The sequence below is a fragment of the Meles meles genome, chromosome 4 (genome assembly GCF_922984935.1).
Source record: "Meles meles chromosome 4, mMelMel3.1 paternal haplotype, whole genome shotgun sequence".
Lineage (NCBI taxonomy): Eukaryota > Metazoa > Chordata > Mammalia > Carnivora > Mustelidae > Meles > Meles meles.
The window spans coordinates 15,094,796-15,108,888 of record NC_060069.1 but is presented as its reverse complement, the minus strand read 5'-3'; positions in this window follow the sequence as shown (position 1 = coordinate 15,108,888).

Sequence of the window (14,093 nt, the reverse complement as noted above, 5' to 3'; positions counted from 1 at the left end):
AACAGCAATATTTTTAAACATTATACTGTTTTAAAACTGTAGGGCAATTTCACATTGGATCTACAATCGACTTTCTAAGTGCCCAGTGCTCCATGCAATACGTGCCCTCTCTATTACCCTCCACCTGGTTCCCCAACCTCTCACCCCCCCCCCCCCCCCCGCTTCAAAACCCTCAGGTTGTTTTTCAGAGTCCATAGTCTCTCATGGTTCATCTCTAAGTGCCAAGGGGAAGAAAAACACTAGTGAATTAGAAACTGCAATGAATTCAACCCTGTAATCTTTATTTCTTTTCTTATACTTATCTGCCTATCCTCATCTCCTTGTTTTCTCTCCCCTCATGCTCCCTCTTCTATTAATCCAAATTCAACATGCGGTTTTTGATTTTTGAATCCTTTTCTTTGGAGTGAATCAAGAACACATGAGATTTCATTTCCTACTCAGATATTTCCCCCACTGCCTTTAAGCCCAGTAGAAAACTGAATTGCTTAATTCTTCTCTTACCTCCTAGTTTAGGAAATGTGCGGCTCAAAGGAGTGAGAGAAAGAAGAACTTTGATTTTCAGCAAGCTAGGACACTAATTCAATTATATAATGAGTTCAAGTCTTTGAAAGTCTATACCTGAGATCTAACTGCCTCCTGAGTTCTGAAAAACCAAATTTGTGTCATTTGATTATTCTTTCCACTTCTTTTTTTTTTAAAGATTTTATTTATGCATTTGACAGATCACAAGCAGGCAGAGAGGCAGGCAGAGAGAGGGGGAAGCAGGCTCCCCGCCGAGCAGAGAGCGACACGGGGCTCGATCCCCGGACCTTGAGATCATAACCTGAGCCGAAGGCAGAGGCTTAGCCCACTGAGCCAACCAGGTGCCCCTATTCTTTCCACTTCTATGAAATTTTTCTCCATGTCCTACCTAGTCCTAAAAAAAACACTTGTTTTGCTTAAATAAGACCCAAAAGTGTTGCATAAATCTAGACTGGGTAGAAAGAGGTGCAGAGAGGCCAAGAGGAAGGGTCTGCTAAAGTAACTAAGAAGCTGCTTAGAGTCTATTGCCTCTTTATTATAGAACTACCTGGAGCTCTGATGGACGTTGTCTATATGACAGCAGGCGCAACCCTGTCTTTAGAGACTATCCTGATTTCTACTGCCTGGAACAGTCTGAAGTTCTTCCCATGGTTTAACTGCCTTCTTATACTTTATATCTTATGCCAGGGAGTGGTAACTTGTCGCTCATGGGCCAAATTTTATGTCTGTATATGGTCCATATATTAAGAATAACTTTTACATTTTTAAATGGTTGACCAAAAAATTAAAGAATATTTTGTGACACATGAAAAATTATGTGAAATCCTAATTGCAGCATTCATAAATAAAATTTTATTGGAATATTGTTTTACCTATGGTCTACAGTTGTTTTCATGTGATATTGGCAAGGTTGAATAGTTGCAACAGAGACTATATGGCCCACAAGGTCCAAGATATTTACTCTATGGCTCTTAACAGAAAATATTTGCTGAATCTGGGACTGGACTTGTGTTTCTCTTAGTTCCTGTACTCCCTTGTCCATGTGGACAAGGACATCGTGGATGTATAAGCCCATCCCTTCATTGCTTCCATGGGGAAAAAAGTCATTATTATCAAGGCTTTATATATTTTTGAAGACTTTTACTGAATTACTTGTTATGCCCTTCTCGGTGTTTTTTTTTTTTTTTTTTCTTCCTTTCCTCCTCTCCATCTGGTAAAACTAAGAATTTCTTCCAGTTCACTCCTGCATACTCTCGGGTTCCCTGTGGGTCACAGCATCTACCTTAGGCAGGCTTGTTGAGGAACTGTTTCTAAACAAAGCTAGTGCTCTCTGTGGAAAAGAATTCTGGAGAATACAGTCTTCACACTTAATTACTATGGGAGAACAATAGTTCTCTAGTGATTTAACTGAGGCTCAGAGCCTTCTCTAGGTGCAAATGATTTTGCTCTTTAATACTCTTTTTTTTTTTTTAACTCTTTAATACTCTTAGAGAGGATCTCAGTTGGATCACAAAGTCGCCTCACAGTGTACTTCATCCCTGCATTCTTTTAGACATCAGACCTCTGGATGGTCTTTTGACTTTAATCCTCTTGTCTATAACAATGAAAGAAGAGATCAGAGGCTGTTCTTTCAGATGCTTTCAGCTACTTAAACTTATAATTATAGTAGCCTGATTTTTCTTGTACAGTGCTTAGCAATTTACTTTTTAATCAAAACATCACACTCAGAACTTTAGTCTGAGTGGTGGGTCAGTGATCTGTTGTTACAAGGAAAGATTGCCCAGTGAGTAGCTGGGATTATTAAAATATATGGCGATGTCAGAAATTTTGGCTGGAGTCCTGATAAAGACTAGAGGATATTAATCAAATTCTTCTGAGGGGTACTCTTTGTTCACCTGGTCATGGTTTAAAAGCTTTAAAAGAGTCCTTCTTGGTACCAAGCTAAACAGATAGTAAAATATGTATATGAAATATATAACATTCTCTTCCTTTCAGCATATAGAAGGAGAAATACATAAAAATATTTGCATATCATTATATATTTCTGGCCAAAATATAGTTGTAAATTTTGCTTCAAACATGTTACAATTATAGGTACAGTATAAAAGACATGAATGGGCTCAAAATATATAGGAAGATTTCAATGGGCAGAAAAAAATCAAAGTTTGATTGAGGTTCACACTGTGGATTTGCTGGGCTTTGAGTGAACATGAAAATAGGGACTATATGGGGCTTCCTGTTTAATGTACCTTGCTCTGGAAGTGAGACAGAAAGAGACTATTGTGGGTTTATGACTAACAGGAATCTGTGAGTCAGATGAACAAGTCTCCCACTGGCTTGGAGAGTGAACTGGATTTTTTGTATTTCCCCAAATCACTCAGGGGTAAACCCTTTGAATTATCAATATAAGTTCATCTGGGATGGAGAGAGAAAGAGAGAGACAGACAGACAGACACACATGAAGAACCAAGGCTCCCACTCAAAAGGAGTCTGAGATCCAAAATTCTACAACAAATGAAGAAAATTTAAGCTAAGAATGAAGGTTAAATAAATCAACAACCAGTTGAAAAAATTAGTCCAGATAAAAACAATAGACAACAAATCCCAGAGCTATAAAGCAAGTCGACAGTCTTGACTATGTAAAGATAAAGGAAAATTTACATGATTGATGTCACTGCGCTGACAGTAGTGTTTAGGATTTGTTTGCTAAGGAAGACTCACAAAATCCCAGACGACGGTGTTTTCCAACCCACAGTTCATTGTTGGAAAATGATATAATATAGCAACAGCATTAAAATAAGGATATGTACCATATCTAAGAGTAAAAGCTTGGCAGCAAGCGGTCTGGAGAGGCCAGGTACCGACTCCAGGTACACTCTGGAGGGCTGTACCAGGATGCATTTAATCTCCCAGATCAGTAACCACTGACGTGTGTAGACATATCTCCGAACTAGGGAGCCTAAAATGGGTCTCGATGGGGCTTCTTTTACCTTGCTGGTCATGGAGGCAGGTCACTTACATGTAATCAATCTGTATGCCAGAGCATTTCTAGGGGTCCTAATGAGACTAGATATAAATCTTCAGTCTCACTGTCATTAATCAACAATGCTAACAAGCTGGCATAAACTACTCTCCAACTTACCAGAAAGTAATAGTTACAAAGAAACACTATTAATCAGTTCACTTCATACTTTGACCTAGGCGTCAGCGCTGTGCAGGTACTTCAGCAAGAACAGTTTGGGCTAATTTCCAGACCTGCAGAAATTAGTCCTCACAATACAGCCACCATGAACAAAGTCAAAAGACAAGTGACAAACTAGGAAAATGAATCGCAACTTACATTGTAGATAAATAGTCAATTTCTCTAAAACATAAATAATTTTTATTAGTGGCTGCCTAGAGCTGTGGGGGATAGAGAATTGGGGTGTGATGGCTAAGAGATGTGGAGTTTGGTGGAGGGGGGATGAAAATATTCTAAAATTGATTGTGGTGTTAGTTGCACAATGTTATTAATACACTGATAACCATTGAAATATACCCTTAAATTTGAATGTATGGTATGTGAATTATATCTCAAAAAAGCTGCTTTTAAATGAAGGGAAAAAAGAATTTTTATTAATCAATATTATGAAGACAGCCCAATGGAAAAATCAGCCAAAGGATATGAAGAGACATCTTGCAGAAACAACATCATTCTTAAACATATAAAAATAAGCATTTGAAAAAATTTTTACTCTTATTCATGGTAAGGAAAATACATATGGAAACAACTGAAATACCATTTCTCACCTATTATTTGGCAAAGGTCACATTGACTTTTTTTTTTAATATTTTATTTATTTGACAGAGAGAAATCACAACTAGGCAGAGAGACAGGCAGAGAGACAGGCAGTGAGAGAGGAGGAAGCAGGCTCCCCGCGGAGCAGAGAGCCCGATGCGGGGCTCAATCCCAGGACCCTGAGATCATGACCTGAGCCGAAGGCAGAGGCTTTAACCCACTGAGCCACCCAGGCGCCCCCACATTGACTTTTTGCGACAACTTTTTGTTGACAACATTGACAACTCTGAATGCATATTGTGTTGGCAAGGCTGTCAGCAAACCACTCTCCTCATAGCTGGGCACTGAGTCCTTTCTTGACAAATTATCTAGGAATCACATTTCATTGTCTATATTGTGAGACACCTTCGATGTAGGATTTTTATACCTATAAACCCTTCAATCAAGAGCGATTTTCTTAGTGCATAAATTAGTCAATGTCCTTTCATTGTACCAGCCACTATCTTAGTGTCCCTCCTCCTTGCTTCTTACCTTCCACGGATCATTGCACATGCTAATCCCTTCACCATGGATGCAAGAAATAACAAATAAAAATTGGTATAATAAATTAGTCTACCTAATTATTATCTAATAAGAAAACTCCTTAATTTTAAAAAGTTAAAAAGATGAATATATATATATATATTCTTGATGAAATTTATAAGATGAATAGTTTGAATGGATGTGTGTATTTGAAATATTTTAAGTTCCCAATGCTAATTGGGATTGAAATCTGAATACCCGAAATATTTTATTTAAAACCATTTAGCAGTGAGGATGCTTGAAAAAATGTATAAGATTCATTCATTTATTCCCTCCTCAAACATTTATTCAATGCTTTTTCAGTTAAGTGAGCTAGACATTGTGGGGGGATATCAATAAAAATGAGACAATGATTCTTTCCACAAGTAGCTCATGCTATTGTCTACAAGAGAAGTTAAATGAATACAGAAATATCCTGGGAGAAGGGTTAGAAAATTTTGGCCCTGTGAAGGGCCAGATAGTAAATATTTTAGGCTTTGCCAGCCAGAGGGCCTCTGTTGCAGCTATTCAGCTCTGCTGTTGTAGTGCAAGAGCAGCCACAGGACAGTAGGTAAAGAAATGGGTGTCGCTGTGTTACAATAAAACTATGAACAAGTGTCAGCCTGGATTTGACCCATGGGCCATTGTTTGCTTATACTGAAAGGTATAAAGTAATGATTTGATTTCAGAAATACTAATAAATGGGGGTTCAGAGGAGGGAGAGCTTGCATCTAGACAGTCATCTGCAAGGACTTCATGGGGGTGATGGTACTTAATCTGGAACCTTAGTGTTGGGTAGAATATAAATTTGGGGATGTGATAGGGAGAAAGATAAGGTTGAGGCACGAAGAATGTTCTTGATAGAGGAAAAATATGTAAACAGAAGTGTGGTGGAGTTGGTTATCCAATGGGTGTATGGTAGCAACTCGGTTTAAGAATAATACACAGTAAGTGGAGTAATAGAAACATAGGTGGGAAGGAGGGTTTGGACAAGACCAAGAAATGCTTTACTATCAGAAAAAGGAGAATGGATTTATTATGTTGTCACCTTGGGAGTGCTGGTGGAGAACCACTGAGTCACAGAGTGGCATAGTCACTCATGCCTTTGGAAAGCTTATCTGATGTTCTAGGGGTCCTGAAGCTTAAACAGTTAGGGGTTCTCTTCAAGAAAAGGAATACAATACTATACATTTGACATTAGGTGTAAGAATTTAGAAGGGGCTCAAATAAATGTTGGGCCCCCAAATCTAAGTTTCATAGCTTCCTGGAAAATCACTTCTGTGGGTGCTATATGTGCAGTGGTTAAAACAGTAGTCTTGGCAAGAAATAACAAGAACTTGGTATGGAAATGGCAGAGGTAATTGGGAAGAAGGGACAAACATCAGAGTCAGTAGAAGTTAAAGCGTAGGGCTTGGCAACTAGCGAGCTAAAAATGCCCAGATTGACATTATCTAGTGGGAGCAAAGAAGAGAAGACAATGATGGATCTGAGGTCTACAGTTGAGAAGGTAGTGATGACATGAATAGAAAAAGATAACACAGAGGAGATGCAGCTTTGAAGCAGAAGAAGATGCAATCAGTGTTAACAGAGTGATCTAAAATGGTCTAAAGTTACCTAGGAGGCCATTAGAGACTAGCCGGCTAGATCATTTTACCTAGACAATTTCAAGATCACTCTGCTCAACATTGAATTTGGGAGTTACCCACATAAACATAAGTGTTGTGAGAGAATGGATTATCTAGGGAGAGGATGCAGAGAGATCAGATATCTCTGGAAAGAGTTGTCTCCTCATTTGGTGGAGGTTAAAATGGAAAATGGCTGCTCAGAGAACTGATATGCTATCTTGATATTCTTTGCGACCAAACTTTTCTTTGGAGATCCCTGAACTTTAGCAGATTATTTGGAATGAAACTACTTTCTGTGCTACTTTATTATCCATTAGAAGGTACAGGTATTGCCCTGCAATATAACATTTAAATAAATTATTTATATTCATTCTGACGTTAAGCACCTATTTCTTAAGATGACATTCACCATGTTTTTTAGTCTCCTTTCGTGAAACTACAGAAATGTGTGAAGTATATGCCCCCCCCCCCCGACAGATAACCTTTAAATCTGTCTTTCTTCCCTAGTATTTATAATTACTCTACCTCAGAAGGGGTCAAATCTCTGGAAATGGAAGGAAAGAAAAACTCTTGAGAAGCCTGTAATTATAAGTAATAGTTATGCTCTTTTGCTGTAATTACAGTTCCATTTTAGAGCTTCCGTTTGTCCCTTTGTGATTCCTTCTGACATTAGCAGGATCTAAAAGTTTGGTACAAGTGTCTGGAAAAAATACTTTGTGAGAGCATGTGCTTAATTATCTGGTCTTGAATGACTGGTACAAGAAACCAGGATATTCAGAATGTTCATATCCATCCAATTAGTTATTTATCCTTCTTTAAGAAACCAAGTCATGGGGCACCTGGGTGGCTCAGTGGGTTAAGCCTCTGCCTTCTGCTCAGGTCATGATCTCAGGGTCCTCGGATCGAGCCCCGCATCAGGCTCTCTGCTCCGCGGGGAGCCTGCTTCTCCTTCTCTCTCTCTCTGCCTACTTGTGATCTCTGTCTGTCAAATAAATAAATAAAATCTTAAAAAAATAAAAGAAAAAGAAACCGAGTCATAACACACATCATACTTTTCCTCCATTGTTGTTTCTCTATTGCGTTAATGATCTTTTTTTCATGAATTACCCCAGTAATTATTTTCACTGAGTATTTTGAAAAATATATTCCCCTTCCTAGATTTCTTGGGATTGTTTGAGACATGGGAGAAGTACCTTTGCCAGAGTTTTTTTTAGAAAAAAATATTATAAAACTGGTTTCCGGCCTAGTTCATTATCCAAATCACTTGGAAGACTAAACATACACAGATTTACATCAACATGTTGTGACTTTTCTGGATTAACACGCAGTACTTTCCTTCTTTCTTTCCTTATGTTTTACTGTATTTCACCTATCCTAAGGCTCAAAATTTACCTATATCCTGATGATCCCCAGTTTTATGTTTCTGGTCCAGTTTCTCTCTTTCTTTCTGTCTGTCTTTCTTTCTGTCTTTCTTTCTTTCTTTCTTTTTTATCTGAGCCCAACTACATGCTTGCCATTTCCACTTGGGTGATTCACTTATATCTCAAATTTAACATGTCCTGAAGTCATCCCCCCTATCCAATTTGCTTTTCTCCTATCTTTTCCTTTATCAGGGAATAGCCAACATGCATGTAGATATGTAGGAACCACCCCTGATTTTACTTTCTCTGACATCGTATCCTTGCTCTACATCAATCCATGGGAAATTCCTGTAGATTCTTCCTAAAATATAGAGGAAAGCTGTTCATCTTCATGCCGCCAGCATCGTCCAAGCTTCAATGTTCTCTCACGTGGACTAATGCAAGTCTCCTAATTGGATTCCTGCCCTCATTCTTGCTTCCTCCATCCAGTGGTCAGTGGGCTTAACCTGGTTGTGTACTGGATTCAGCCAAAAACACACAAACTACTGGTACTTGGGTCTCACTCCAGAGATTCTGATTTAATTGGTCTGGGTATGAGACATTTAAATATTTGCCCCAAGTGATTATAATGTGCAATCGAAATTGGGAATCACTGCTCCATCCCACATGCAGCATGGAGAGCCAAGTCCTTAATACCTTAATCAGTCTGCTTAAAACCCCTCTATGTCCTCCCACTGACCTCAAACACTCATACTAACATCTCTACTCTACTGCGTCTGTTTTCCCAAGACAATTTGTTGAAGAGACTGTCTTTTTTCCATTGGATATTCTTTTTTGTTTTGTCGAAGATTCATTGACCAGAAAGAAAGGCCATATTCTTGGGGCTCCTGGATGGCTCAGTGGGTTAAAGTCTCTGCCTTCAGCTCAGGTCATGATCCCAGGGTACTAGGATCGAGCCCTGCATCGGGCTCTCTGCTCGGCAGGAGTCTGCCTCCCCGCCCCCTCCCCCCCCAAATCTCTGCCTGCCTCTCTGCCTACTTGTGATTTCTCTCTGTCAAATAAATAAATAAATAAAATCTTAAAAAAAAAAAGGCCATATTCTTAAAACTAGCAACATTCTCCCTGTAACTGAGCCAGTGGGAGTGTAAAATTTCTTTTCTCTTTGGGACAGCACTGTGAGGGCAGTATGAGGCATTGGGGATGAGGAAGAAGAAGGCAGTACATAGCAATAATTTCATTGTCTTCTGTGAAATGTGAAGATAATTTTTTGTGTGTAAATAGGATTGAGGACAATTTTGAACATTGTAGCAGGCATGTAAGCAAAAGGATTAATTTTAAATTGAGCAGAGAGAAGAATCTTGCTGGGCAGTGTTAATTATTTTCAATATTTCCAAAAAGCCTAAATGAAATTCTTTGACTATTAGGCAATAGGGACTTGTTATAACATCATCACTTCTTAGTTTTGGCTAGTATCTTAGAATTTAAGGAGATAACGCTGGTTTTATGGAGGTAATTGGAAGTACTGATTAGGATTAAATGCTTTTGTTTAGAGATTAATCACATTAATGATTATAATATGATAGAATAAGTTTCTCAAAATAGGGGATTGATGTGGATTTGAAATAAAGACTTTTGAATATTGAAAATTTGGGGAACTATTATTAAAAATCAAGTATATTGCTCCTTTGGAGATACATTTTGAAACAATTAACTTATTTGTTATCAGTCAGCAAATATTTAATGAGCATCTTCTTATGTTAGACACTGAGCTGGGAAGTTTGGGATATAGTAATGAAAAGGTAAGGATCATTTTTCATGAAACCTTTGGAAGGAAGGAGGAATACATTGAAAAAAATAGTTGCACATAATGTTAATATAAGTTATTCTAGAGGTTCCTGCTGCTAAATAAAATGTTGATGTATTTCATTTTCTTATTTACACATTTAAGAGAAAATTCTGAGGAGAAACCAACAAATAGTTACTTGTGAGTAATACAGACAATGAGTGACCCTTGGTGCCCATTTGATGCATATCCCTTGGCTTGGTTGTTATCCCACACATATGTCCCTTGTAGTTTTTTCCTAGATGTATTTCTTTCAAACAGTTCCCATAAAAGAGCTGATATCAAATACTATCATTCAAACAGCATTTGTTGTGTTCATTTTAGATTTTGAATTCTTATCTCAGATATTTCCCATTTTAAAGCTTAGAGTTCAGGGGTGCCTGGGTGGCTCAGTTGGTTAAGCATCTGCCTTCAGCTCAGGTCATGATCCTAGGGTCCTGGGGTCGAGGGAGCCTGCTTCCCCCCTCATTCTCTCCCCCTGCTTGTTCTCTCTCTCTCTTTCTGCCAAACAAACAAACAAACAAATAAATAAATAAATAAAATCTTGGTTAAAAAATAAAGCTTAGAGTTCAGTTTCATTCCTTTCTGCAATGATCTGTTGTTGACTGTTGGCATTTGGTACTTCGTTTAATTAATCCTATTTTGATTTACTCTTCTCATCACCTATTTGTCCTGGTTTTCATAGAGAATCACAAATGATCTCTATTTTTCTGTGGGTACCCTTTCTTCTACTTTCTCATGTTTCTCAGCCATGTTTACATTCTTTAAATGCTTGAATATTGGTTCTATAATTAAACTTTCAGAAACACACAAGTTATTTCATTAAGTAAGCTAATGTTCAGGAAAATAGAAACATCTAAATTCTTTTATATCTAATATTTTAATTTCAGAACTGGTGACATATGTTTGAGGTTATGCATTGTAGAACATCAGAAGTTAATCGGGAGTGTTCTGTTTCTTAAATAACTTGATGAATGCATGAGCACAAATGGGTTCCTCTATTGTTCTTCTTTATGCCTTACACATATTTTACAACTATTCCTTTGTATCTATTGAATATCAATAGAAATAATAAAAATTAAACTAAGATTAGAGGCTATTTTTTTTTTTTTGCAGTAACAGGAACCTGGAGAAAAAAATGGATGCGAGAATGTTTAAGAAATTAAAGATCAGAGTTAAATATTACATTTTGTTTCCATTGACCACACATAAAAAAGTGAACACTTCCATAGTATTTACCATGATACTAAAGTTAAATCAAATTATTTTGTTGAGTTTATGTATGTTTTCAGAGATTTCCTATAAAGTTGAAAATTTTACTGTAAAAATTCAAAAACTGGGTTGTAAGCCAGAGTTGAATGTTGTGGGAAATTTATATAGACTCTGAAAAACAATCTGAGGGTTTTGAAGGGGCAGGGGGTGGGAGGTTGGGGGAGCCTGGTGGTGGGTATTATGGAGGGCACATATGGCATGGAGCACTGGGTGTGGTGCATAAACAATGAATTCTGTTATGCTGAAACGAAATTAATAAAAAAAATAATAAAAAAAATGTTTGTGACAGGGGCGCCTGGGTGGCTCAGTTGGTTTAGCGTCTGCCTTTGGCTCAGGTCATGATCCCAGGGTCCTGGGAAGTCTGCTCTCCCTCTCCCACTCCCCCCCCCCCCACTTGTGTTTCCTCTCCCACTGTCTCTCCGTCAAGTAAATAAATAAAATCTTAAGAAAAATGTTTGTGACAGAAGAAAATTGTATTTGTTCATTTTAGTTTATAAGTTTCCAATAAAAGATTGGTTTTATGCATCAACTTCATAATAATTAATTCATTGAACTTATTATTAAATTTGAATGAATTCAGTTATTTAAAAAAGCGAGGATTTTTCTCTACATCAAGAAAATACCAAAAGGACTCTAATTTTTAAAACTTATTTTCCAAGTAAATAAGTAATAGTAAAGTAAGTAAGTAATAGTGTGATTTAAAAATGTAGAATCTTGATTTTCTAAGACACTTCCAAAATCATTTTATAATTTAGATACGTTTAAATATTCAGGTGAAGTTTTCCTGTGATCACTGAATGCTTGAGTATTCTTTGGGTGAATGTAAATACATAAATATTACCTCTAGCTAGACTTAGGAAATACTGGTTAGAATTTTTTTTCATATAAGTCTACACACACACGCATTCACAGAACAATTGTGATTTGTATTACAGAGAAAAATTAAAATCTGCAAAAATATTGTATCACATGGGACTTCATCTAGTCTCAGTACATCAAAATAAATTGTTTTGTTAGCGAACAGGATGCTAAGTCACTGAAACACAAGTTAAAATTTAATTGGGAAACAGGCTGTTGAAAATAGGCTGAGGCAGGAAGCCAGGATGGGAACACCTGGGTTGTGCAAATGAAAGAGAAGAGCGGGAAACATTCTGAGGTTAAATTGGCTTCTTCACAGCGAAGCCCATGCTGTGGTCTTTACTTGGATCATTCTTCTTCCTCCCATCACTCCACACTCTGCCCTTGTTCTCGGTCTTAGGTCTAGTGTCTTCTCATCAGAAATGCTCTTAATTTTAGTATACACCTGCCTCCACCAAATGACACCTAGGACCTGTGTCCGAGCACTTACCACAATTTTCTTTTTCTTTCTTTTTTTTTTTTTTAAAGATTTTATTTATTTGTCAGAGAGAGAAGAGGGAGAGTGAGCACAAGCAGACAGAGTGGCAGGCAGAGGCAGAGGGAGAAGCAGGCTCCCTGCCCAGCAAGTAGCCCGATGTGGGACTCGATCCCAGAACGCTGGGATCATGACCTGAGCCGAAGGCAGCTGCTTAACCAACTGAGCCACCCAGGTGTCCCACTTACCACAATTTTCAATCATTTATTTGTTTGCTTACATTGTGGTTGTCTGTCTCCCTTCCTCACTGCCCACTTCCATTCTGTTTCCACTCTCTAAAGTCCATGAAGACCTGTCGTCTCTCTCAGTGCCTACTAGCATGCCTGGCACATAGTAGCTACTCAGTGGAGATCTGGTCCCTCTTACTGCTTTCAGGTAGCAATACAAGTAAATCATCTCTGACATGAGAATCAAGCTTTCTCAGAACATTTATATAGGATGATCTGTAGGTCCTTTTATCTCTCCTCTCACCCACACCCTATGCCCTGTACTTTCAGGCTTTTCTATCAATTTAACATATGACATATAGTTTCTAGTAGGAAGGACATAAATCGCTGGAATTGCACTTCACAGTTTCAAGCCTAATTCTCTCTTTCCCCAGTGATATGACTAGAAGGCAAGAAGGTTTCTATCTGAAGAGTTTTCTCAAAGTATGGTGTGCCCTTATTCTACCATTGTCCTTGTTTAGTCTGGAGCTTACTTTCAGTGTTACTTCAATGTCCCTCGAGGACTTATATTTCTGTAATTAACTTTTAACTTATTAGGCTGTGTGTTTATTATTCAGAAAACATTCACTGAATGTAGGTGAGTAGGGAGCTTTGTACAGGGGATCACTCTTAGGACATAAAGATTGAAGGGGACATCATCCTTGTATTTGAGTTGATTAAAAACTAGGTAGGGGGGTGCCTGGGTGGCTCAGTCGGTTGGGCGTCTGCCTGCAGCTCAGGTCATGATCCCAGAGTTCCAGGATGAAGCCCCATATGGGGCTTCCTGCTCAGCGGGGAGCCTGCTTCTCCCTCTGCTGCTCTCATGTTCTCCCTCGCCCTCTTTCTCTCTCAAATAAATAAATCAAATATTTTTTAAAAAATTAGGTAGGAAGACCACATATTGGCATACAAAACAATGAAAGACAATTACAAATTGTTTAAAACAGTGGAAAATTAGAAACAGTGCAAATGTTTAATAATGGGTGAATAGTTAACTGTGAGATATCCACATGTTGAAATTTGACTTTAAATTATGTTAAACATAAATATATGACATAAATATATGATAAGGTTAAGTATGGAAAAAAGTCGAGATTCAAAACATCAAAAATTTACATTGATTTTTCTCTGTAGCAATGAACAGCATTTTAACATGCTATATGGTTTGCTTATTTATTTATTATATCTGTTTCTTTACATTACAATATAAGCACCATGGAGGCAGAGTTGGTCAATTTTTTGGTGCTGTAATTTTTACTGTATAGAAAATGGTGCCTGGTACATAGTAAATACTCAGCAAACAGTAAATGAATAAGTGTATGATTAGAATATGGAAGAGAATAATGGAATATTAGAAAAAACTATCAGTGATGGTTATCTTTGAGTGTGGGATTATAAGGAATGTTAACTTTCAAATGAATGTTTTCTTATATAATAAGTATGCATTAATTTTGTAACAAGACTCTATACACACATATGCATACACAAATACATGTTTAAAGAATGGATAGAAATACAGCAAAAAAAAAGTA